The following is an 11,166-nucleotide window of genomic DNA, read 5'->3' on the forward strand; positions in this document are numbered from 1 at the left end:
ACGGATGGTCACACAGACGGACGCATGGATGGACGGAAGCAAGAACAAGTGGACGGATGGATGCTTCGCCCTACTCTCCATCATTCACCCCGTGGATATGCTGCCGTTTTTTTAATTGACGCTGGCGAGTGGGCTCTCATCTGCGCGAGCAAGTGACTCATCGCCTGTCCTTCTGCCGCTAATGAACATCGCTGCATTCTCGTTAATGTATATTTTTGGTGTAAACATGGTTTGTAAGTTTAGGTACGTTCAACTTGAATGTTTGATCCATGAATAGCTTAATGCAGGGTCACGCGAACCATCATAGTTCGCCTGACCCTGCAGCCGCAGTTGACGTCATCACATCAGTACATTTTATAATTTCTCAGTCACAGAACCTTCACCAGACCAATGAGACTACATTGAACAATGTGGGGCTTAAAACACCTCCCTGCCGAAGTCAGTGTGCCTATCTATATACGCCGATGATATTTGCCTCTGGAGTGCTGCAGTTACTCGCCCTCGGGTGCGTGCACGAATACAGCGGGCAGCAACCCTCACAACAGCCTACCTTCAAAAACAAGGCCTAAATATATCAACTGTGAAATGCGCGTTGATGGCGTTTACACGCAAACCAATGACGCCATACCCTATATACATCAATGGGCAGAGTGTCAAATATGCACGGACGCATCGTTTCCTGGGCATAATATTCGACAGAAGTCTTTTGTGGAGCCCACATTGTGCGTACTTGAAGAAGAGACTGCTATCTATTATGCATATCATGAAAATCTTGTGTGGTAAAGCATGGGGAACTTCTGTGGCCTCCATGCTACAGCTGTACAGGGCCCTATTTCTGGGTCTATTGCGCTACAGCTTGCCGGTACTGACTAACACTTGCAAATCGAATACTCATTCATTGGAGAGTTTGCAGGGTCAGGCACTGCGTGTCTGCCTAGGACTGCCCCGATGCGCTTCTACTTATGCCACAATCATGCTTGCGAAAGACCAACCGGCCAGGACATATATAGTTGTGGATTGCCTCAGAGCGCACATTCGACCTGCTAGCCGTGTCCCCCACCACAACTTGGCCCTTATACCTTCCGGAAGACCACGTGCTACGTTTTCGGACGTCATAGCCAAGTACCTAAACAGCATTTCATCAGAATATACGCCAGCTGCGAGAACGGCATGTCCTTTGTGGTGCCTCGACCAGCCGCAAGTACGTCTAGAAATTCAGGGAATCAAAAAGAAAAGCAGTCACTCCAGACTAGCATTGAAGCAAGCAACACTGCTATTATTACATGAGTTGTACTTAGACCGAACGCAGATATGCACTGATGGGTCCGTCTCGTCCAGCAGCTCATCAGGTGCCACTGTAATTCCGGCTGCAGAAAGGACAATCAAGTTTAAGTTGTCGCATATGACTGCATCTACGGCATCAGAGCTTGCTGCTATAAGGGCTGCTTTACAATATCTTGTTCAAGAACTTCCAGGAAAATGGGTCATATTCTGTGATTCGAAGGCAGCGCTTCAGAGTTTGCAGTCTGCCATGCGTAGGAGGAGTCATGACCAACTGGTACAAGAAATAAGACATTGCCATCATGAAGCTCTAGCACGAGGGCATGATATTATATATCAATGGCTGCCTGGACATATCGGTATTACCGGAAATCAATTAGCCGATGATACAGCCCGCTCAGCCCATGAAGAAACCCGTGTAGTCCCGATTCTTCTATCAAGGAATGATGCACCAAGACAACTTTACCTGCTGGCTCGAGATCTCACACGCACGTTCTGGTCGTCTACCAGCTTCCAAAGGTGTCAATTTTATGAACTGTATACTTCGCTCAAGCTAAAGCTACCATCACAACTTTCCCGCTCCGATGTGACACTGTTTTACCGCCTTTGGTTGGGTATTGCATTTACAAAGGTGTACTCCTTTCGCATTGGTATGGCAGACACTCCTACATGCGACTACTGCGGAGCTGAAGAGACCATCGAACACGTCCTGTGCAGTTGCACTTGCTACGACACACAGCGATTCCAGCCCGGAAGGTTTTGAATCGACTTGACCCCGGACCATTTTGTGTGCAGAAGATACTAGGACCTTGGGCATCTGCCTCAGTGGCGCAGAAACCAACTAAAGCACTGCTACTTTACCTTAATTCAACATACCTGAGCGACCGCCTGTAGACTGTGTGTGCTCCCCGAGTGTGCTCGTGATTGTGCGTACCTTCGCATCTTTCTGCAACCTCTTTTCTCCCCTTCATGTTTTCCCCAGTGCAGGGTAGCAGACCGGATGTGCGTCTGGTTAACCTCCCTGCCTTTCCATGCATCTTTATCTCTCTCTCTCTCTCAGTCACAGGAACACTTCGGATCGCGAGCGATTTCGATCGCCGCTGATCTCTTTAAAAAGTGCCAAGTGTGACACAGGTATGAAATAAGCATTTTATTGTGAGGTTGTATGTTTAGACGAAAACACAAACATATATGTTCGGCGTTCAACAGGAGGAAGGTTTCCAGTTCTAGTCGAAAAGCTGAAATGAAAAAATTTGCAATGAATTGAGCGACTCTTCTTATGCATGTCGATGGCGTGGGTGTGCTTTGAACATGCGGACAGGGAAAGAACAAGTGTGCGCTGTCAATTCCCGGTCCGCGTCTTCAAAGCGCCTCCACAGCAGGGATATATATATATATATATATATATATATATATATATATATATATAAATATATATATATATATATATATATATATGTATATATATATATATATATTGCAAGGATACCTTGTGGTTAGTCAGGTGATGCAACTCTATGTATTCTGTATACATACGATTCTTCTCGTTGACTATTCCATTGCTTTTTTTTTCTTTTTTTAGTGATAACTGCCGCATTTCGAAGGCCTTTTTATGCCCTAACGATGCCGAATCGAATGATTAGACGCCACGTTATTTACACCAAATATTGGTTTATGTGTAGATACTGCTGATTCCCATTATTGCTTCAGCATTGCAGGCGTTGTTTCCATTGTTGTGTATACATACGCATAGTTTAAGCCTGATATATATACCTGGAACTGGCCATTACTGCGGGAATATCAGTTTTCTGAGACACCCCTCTGAGTTTTAACGCCAAATAGTTATCACAGATTCCGGAATAACGCAATGCCACGAAGAGTTACTGCATTTTCTACATTTTAGCGATCGTGCATTGCGTACAAGCTGATGCTCAGACCAATTAGACTTACTCCTGATGGATTAAGACCTGGTATTGTCAGCAAGGCTAATCACTGATAAGCTACACGTAACTCACGAAACACAAGAAAGTACACGACACAAATCCTATATTCCTTGTTTTATTTGCGCTAACCGTCATGCTTATGTTTCAACTAGCCCAATCCGCTACATGGGCACGCAAGGTAGGGCGCTTGTAAAAAGAGACTGCGGCTTTGCCGCTTAGCTGTTTAGCCGGACCGACGAGCAACTCTGCAACAGCTCTTAGCAACAAAGGTGTTGCGATACATCGCATAAGCTTTCTCAACCACAATACTTCAGATATATTGAAAACCCAGTGCAAAAATTGGAAAGAAGAAAAAAAGGAGACAGGACCTCCTTTCTTCCCCTGTCTCCTCCTTTATTTGCTGTCGTTTTTTTTTGCGCTGGGTTTTAATTATGTATGTAAACCAAGTCGCCCAAGCCTTAACAACTTAAAAATATTGTTGGACACGCGGAAAGACGAAAAAGTGTGTTTTGAATAGGAGCAACTTCTGTTAACTCCGGCGTATTTCAGTGGTAATTTAAGTCTGTTGATCGGTTTTCGCTGCTCTCTTGGAGGGGATGGGTGTAGACCACCCCGGGCGCCTGCCGGCACCAGCGGCGTTAGTAGCGGCCGCCTCCAGGAAGTGGATGGGACAAGCGCGTGACAGCGACAGGGAAGATACTCATGCTTACTATCTCAGCAGTGAGGACTTTACAGATGACGGTTTCCAACCCGTGCATAGCCGCCAAGCGAAGAGAAGAAAAATGAGGACATCCTCATCCTCAACTATTCAAACTGTAAGTGAAGCGCCAAAATTGAACACTTATATCATCCTGTTTCTGCCTGCACTTCCTACCATCAGCATGAAACGCCTTAACAGACAGTCTGTTTCGACGTCTCTGGAAACGCTCGTGCCAAATGAGATAACGGACATAAGAGTGAACGCCAGAAAGAATATACTGGCTGTTGACGTTTTGCACGCAAGTGCGTTGGGCCTTCTGCGCAGTGCAAGTGATTTGGATGGCAACCAGGTGCGCTCTCATGTTCCCTTGGGATGTGAAGTAGTAACCGGCGTGATCTACAACATATATGTGGCTATATCCAGTAATGACTTACAATTTCTTGTCAAGTCAACAACTGATACTCCAATTGTTGAAGTCACCCAGCTAGGCAAGTCTCGCTGTGTTAAGATTGCTTTGAAAACACATCACTCCCCTCTCGTGTGAAGGTGGGGTACTTCAGACATGCTGTGCGGCCTTTCATTCCAAAGCCTCTCCAGTGCCGTAAATGCATACAACTTGGACATGTGAGCAGCGTCTGCGAGAATTCGGTGGTGTGCCACTGCTGCGCCGAGCCTTATGCAGCGGGTACGTGCGTCGCAACTGTCAAGAAATGCCCGAATTGCAATAGATCCCATGAAGCCACATTGAAGGACTGCCCACGGATTCAGAAGGAAATGGCCATCTTGAAGGAGATTGTGCGCGATCACTCATCTCATCAAGAAGCCGCAGCTAAAGTCAGAAGGCGTCGTTCACGTCGACGTCGGTCTTCAAGGACGCCCGCTACCTCCTCGACACCTTTGCCAGATCCCTCATCAGTACCACCTCCTTTACCTCCAAGACCACATGCTGTGGGAAAGGCTGTAAAGGACAAAGCCAGTGGGAATACCCTAACTGCGACAGAGTGGCCTGAACTTCAAAGGGAAGCGGCATCAAGCGAACCAAAGGAGTTTCATGACGGCCAGTCCGCGCTCCCGGTTCGAGATCTTTTCAACCAAGACAGGCGAGTGACTGCAATCGTCCCGGTTCGAGATCTTTCCAACCAAGACAGGCAAGTGGCTGCAATCGTGCAATCATTAATTGCCACGATTCGCACGCTACTGAGCAGCATACAATCTCCGCCTGCTACGAGTGCACTGCAAATACTGGATGCACTGAATCCACTTATTGATAACGTCGTATAAGCACGATGGCGCAACAAAATCTCATCTTCCGCACTGAAGTTAAAAGTGCGTCGATTTTTCAGTGGAATGCCAGAGGCATGAAGTCCCGTATCTCGGACTTTCGCCAATTTGTTCGAGCCAATCAATTCCCTATACTTGTCATATGTGAACCAAACGTATCAACGCCTTATAGATTGTCCGGTTATGAAGCTTTTTGTTCAGCCGCTTGCGAAGAACGAAGCAAAGTAATTGTTTACATTCGCACAGACTTGACTTATCTTTCACACCCAATAAGTTCAAATGACGACAATCAGTACGTGTGTCTTCGTGTGAAGAAGAATGCAGTTTCGTTCATGCTTATTGGTGGATATATATCTCCGTCATCGCGATTTCAGTGTGATAGATTAAAAGACATCCTAATGAGAACCGATGGGCCTTGGATCATCACCGGTGACTTCAACGCCCATCACAAGCTTTGGGGGAGCACTAAGATGAATGCCAGGGGCCGGAACATTGTGACATTCGCTTCCGATTACGACCTTTCCATCATGAACGATGGTACCCCCACATATCTGCGGGGTCTCACGTACGGCAGTTGCCTTGACCTGACATTGGTGTCACGGTGCTTCTCTCACAAAGTTAAATGGTTTTGCAATATTGAGACTTATTGGAGTGATCACATACCCACCTACGTGAAGATCGATGGTATCATAAAACATTTTTCTTCCGGTTTTGTAATTGGCACTGACTGGTCGATGTTTACATCCCGTGTTGAGGACAGTTGCCAAGAAGGCCTTGCCTGCAGCCTGGAAAATACCATAGCGGAAACTATGCAAGCGTCCAAATGTAAACTACCACTTTCGTCTAAAATAACACAGTTTGACATCGAACTGGAAAGATTACAAGCTATGCGAAGGCGTGCTGAACGATACAGACGCACAAGATCAATTTACGATCTGAGGGAAGCAAGACGGCTCCAGAAAAAGATTCAACGACGCATTTACCAGCTGGAGAGCGAACGCTGGAAAGCATTCTGCGAATCTCTAGACCCTCATAAATCACTGTCATATATCTGAAGAACAGTTCGTGGTCTTCGCTCCTCTCCGCAACAACGGCACTCTTTTAAAGATTTGGCACTCCATAATGGAAAATCATAACTCGAGGTGGCGGAAGAATTTCGCACGAGAGTTGCCGGGAATATTAAGAACGAGAGCATCGACGCCGTGATCGTTCCTCAGACGTGATTACCAGAAATGGACATTCCATTCACCATGGAAGAACTGGAAGGTGCGCTAGTCGCTTCTAAGCGCATGTCATCGCCAGGTCCTGATGGTATTACTTATAGTGCGTTGAGACACCTTGGACAAAAAGCCAGAAAAGAACTTTTAACGTGCTTCAACAACTCTTGGCTCAGCGGCAGTGTTCCTCGAGAATGGAAAATAAGTTGATTAATACCGCTTTTTATATCGGGGAAATCACCATTGGACTTGACAGCGTATCGCCCTATTGCCCTCGCAAGCCGCCTCGGAAAAGTAATAGAAAGAATGGTTCTATTTCGTCTCGAGTGGTACTTGGAACGATACACCAAATACCCTTCTTGAATGGCAAGCTTTCGTCGGGGCCGCTCCTTCATCGACTGTGTCCTTGACTTATCGACATTTGTTCAACAAGAAAAAAGTCGCAGGCGCATATCAGTGGCACTCTTTCTTGACGTGAAGGGTGCATATGATAATGTAGCTCACGATGCCATCCTCACTTCTCTCGCAGCAATGGGCATTGTGGGACGAATGTTTCAATGGATAAAAGATGATATAACTGGCAGAGGTTTCTTTGTGCAAACATATGAGGCTACAACTGCTGAACATTACACCTACTGCGGAGTACCTCAGGGAGGTGTTTTAAGCCCCACATTGTTCAATGTTGCCCTCATTGGTCTGGTGAAGGTTCTGCCAAAGTCGGTGTGCCTATCCATATACGCCGATGATATTTGCCTCTGGAGTGCTGCAGTTACTCGCCCTCAGGTGCGTGCACGAATACAGCGGGCAGCAAACCTGACAACAGCCTACCTTCAGAAACAAGACCTAATTACATAAACTGTGAAGTGCGCGTTGATGGCGTTTACACGCAAACCAATGACGCCATACCTTGTTTACATCAATGGGCAGAGTGTCAAATATGCACGGACGCATCGTTTCCTGGCAACAATAATCGGCAGAAGTTTTTCGTGGAGCCCGCACTGTGCGTACCTGAAGAAGAGAGTGCTATCTATTGTGCATATAATGAAATTCATGTGCAGGAAAGCATGGGGAACTTCTGTGGCCTCCATGCTACAGCTGTACAGGGCCCTATTTCTGTTTCTATTGCGCCACAGCTTGCCGGTACTGACAAACACTTGCAAATCCAATACTCATTCGTTGAAGAGTTTGCAGGGTCAGGCACTGCGTATCTGCCTAGGACTGCCCCGATGCGCTTCTACCCTTGCCACAATCATACTTGCCAAAGACCATCCGGTCAGGACATATAGAGTTGTGGATTGCCTCAGAGCGCACATTCGACATGCTAGCCGTGTCCCCGACCACCACTTGGCCTTCCACCCTCCGGAAGACCACGTGCTACGTTTTCAGACGTCAGAGCCAAGCACCTAAACAGCATTCTATCAGGATATACGCCAGCTACGAGAATGGCATGTCCTTTGTGGTGCCTCAACCAGCCGCAAGTACGTCTAGAAATTCTGGGTATCAAAAAGAAAAGCAATCACTCCAGAGTAGCATTGAAGCAAGCAACACTGCTATTATTACATGAGTTGTACTTGGACCGAACGCAGATATACACTGATGGGTCCGTCTCGTCGAGCAGCTCATCAGGTGCCGCTGTAATTCCGGCTGCAGAAAGGACAATCAAGTTTAAGTTGTCGCATATGACTGCATCTACGGCATCAGAGCTTGCTGCTATAAGGGCTGCTTTGCAATATCTTGTTCAAGAACTTCCAGGAAAATGGGTCATATTCTGTGATTCGAAGGCAGCGCTTCAGAGTTTGCAGTCTGCCATGCGTAGGAGGAGTCATGACCAACTGGTACAAGAAATAAGACATTGCCATCATGAAGCTCTAGCACGAGGGCATGATATTATATATCAATGGCTGCCTGGACATATCGGTATTACCGGAAATCAATTAGCCGATGATGCAGTCCGCTCAGCCCATGAAGAAACCCGTGTAGTCCCGATTCCTCTATCAAGGAATGATGCAGCAAGACAACTTTACCTGCTGGATCGAGATCTTACACGAACGTTCTGGTCGTCTACCAACTTCCAAAGGCGTCCATTTTATGAACTGGATCCTTCGCTCAAGATAAAGCTACCATCACAACTTTCCCGCTCCGATGCGACACTGTTATGCCGCCTTTGGTTGGGTGTTGCAATCACAAAGGTGTCCTTTAGCAATGGTATGGCAGACACTTCTACATGCGACTACTGCGGAGCTAAAGAGACCATTGAACACGTCCTGTGCAGCTGTGCTTGCTACGACACACAGCGATGGCAGCTCCGGATGGTTTTGAATCAACTTGACCCCGGACCATTTTGTGTGCAGAAGATTTTAGGACCTTGGGCATTTGCCTCAGTTGCGCAGAAAGCGACTAGAGCACTGCTACTTTACTTAAAGTCAACAAACCTGAGCGACCGCCTGTAGACTGTGTGTGCTCCCCGAGTGTGCTCGTGATTGTGCGTACCTTCTCATCTTTCTGCAACCTCTTTTCTCCCCTTCATGTTTTCCCCAGTGCAGGGTAGCAGACCGGATGTGCGTCTGGTTAACCTCCCTGCCTTTCCTTGCATCTTTATATCTCTCTCTCTCTTGTTGAACACGCGATTAACAGAACAAAATTTCAATTTTAGCTTTGGCCAGTTCTTTTATTTATAAATACACATAAATAAGACATTTAAATTTCAAGACAAAGCAACTCCTCAAAAATAGCTCGGTGTCCCATTGCATGCATATAGATTCAGTGCGCATTACTGAAGAAACGCGTCCCTAAGCTTGAACGACAGGCCCAGACATTTGTTCCCTATCGACTTTCGATATTTGGGAGAGCTGAAGCTTGCAATACTTTCTTAGCGACAAAGCTTTACTATGTATTGCAACTTATTCATTGCGCAAGATTCTATATACAACGCGTTCATCGGATTTTCGCTACTTTCATATGGTCTTCGACTTTTGAGCCCATGCGTCGTGATAATGTATTCAAGCCAGTTAGTGAGGATGGGTTAGGACTAAAACACCTTTATCTATGGCAAATAGTGTCCCGATTCTTTTTTTTTCGAGACTGTTCCCATTCTGTTGATTGATTGATTGATTTTTGGGGTTTAACGTCTCAAAACCACCATATGAATATGAGAGACGCCGTAGCGGAGGGCTCCGGAAATTTCGACCACCTGGGGTTCTTTAACGTGCACCCAAATCTGAGCACACGGGCCTACAACATTTCCGCCTCCATCGGAAATGCACCCGCAGCCGCCGGGAATGGAACCCGCAACCTGCGGGTCAGCAGCCGAGTACTTTAGCCACTAGACCACCATGGCGGGGCGATTCCCATACTGTAATCCGTTCCTTCTTGCAGGTTACACTTGTTGATTGCTTACCAGATTTAATTGTTTCATCCAACTTCTCCGAACGCCCATGCTTGTGGGAATTCATGCAAGAAGTTTACCTCGCAGTTCAGTTCCTTAAAGCTCGCTTTTCTGTAGAATACCTGTACACAGTATCGCGCAAGGTGCTGTATAAGGACCTACTGAGTACACTCTTCCCACCTCTATTGTACTGTTCACTGTACTTCAATCTTCCAGATCACGATGTGTTGAAGCGAGTGCGCAAAATGTACATTCTACCGAATTCAAAAACATTATTCTATAAACTCCACTCTGAAACATTGGCGGTAAACACATGGTTAGAAAAAAAAGGTATTTTCATTCCATCTGTTAACTGCTGTCTATGTGATGTGCCGGAAACAATTGAACATTGCTTTGTTAGCTGCAAAGATGCCATACTATTTTGGGATGTCCTTCAGCGAACACTGAAAAAAACGTTTCGTCATCAATTCTCACACAATACGTTATCTTCTACCAGCAATGCTTGATGAAGTACCATATGATATGTTTTTCCTCATGGGTTTGCACAGCTTGTGGAAGACACGAATGCAAGACCGCAATGCAGAGCCCACCACCTCTTCAATCTCACACTTCATTCAAATGGCTATCCACCTAAAAAAACAGTTACGACGAGCTAGACTTTAGACCGGACTGGTACTCTGTCTTAGAGAACTGTTTGACCTCACCCCTTTTTTGTTTGTATAACACGATGTGAAGAACTCTCCATGTGAGGAGCTCACGTTGTGTTAGTCATTTAGTGTTTATGAGTAACGCTTGAGTGCTTACTTTCGCGATTTGATTGTACTTATGTTCGCTTGATTTTGTCTTTATTGTGCAAGTACTTTATTAAATACCATGTAAAAAACTTAACAAATGTAATCATTGAGTTTGCCTGATGTTTCCAGACATCACGTCTTCGTGCCGAAATGGCTCAGTTGGGAGAGCGGTAGACTGAAGATCTAAAGGTCCCTGGTTCGATCCCGGGTTTCGGCATGTACTTTTTTTTCTTTTTTTTGTTTTGTCATCAGCGTCAATTTAACACGCACCGACAAAGGCAATACTCAGGACCAAAAGATTGTGACCCCCGTTTTATCCCGTGTGCTGACCCTATGTATCTTACACCGTCTAGACTTCATCTTGTTTTGACAACTTCTTCCTCCAACGTGAGGCTGAACACTAACGGCAATAACTTTCGCAGAACCTGCACGGTGGTGCATTCGCAGTGTGCGGGGCGGAGGGGGTCATCGAGCGTGGGCACCATTTATTTTTCCGCTTTGGGTTGACAAGAAATGTTAGTGAATGCTTTTTAGCATGAAAAGTTAGCTCCTGATGTCCGTTTCA

At 46.0% G+C, this 11,166-nt stretch overlaps 1 non-coding gene across 1 annotated transcript; it reads left to right on the top strand.

Moving 5' to 3' along the window:
- Nucleotides 1-10,745: 10,745 nt before the first annotated feature.
- On the top strand, nucleotides 10,746-10,818 carry TRNAF-GAA (transfer RNA phenylalanine (anticodon GAA)). Its single transcript has one exon. It is a non-coding gene; the product is annotated as a tRNA-Phe (tRNA).
- The last annotated feature ends 348 nt before the right edge of the window (nucleotides 10,819-11,166 follow it).

The sequence above is a fragment of the Rhipicephalus microplus genome, chromosome 1 (assembly GCF_043290135.1).
Source record: "Rhipicephalus microplus isolate Deutch F79 chromosome 1, USDA_Rmic, whole genome shotgun sequence".
Classification (NCBI taxonomy): domain Eukaryota; kingdom Metazoa; phylum Arthropoda; class Arachnida; order Ixodida; family Ixodidae; genus Rhipicephalus; species Rhipicephalus microplus.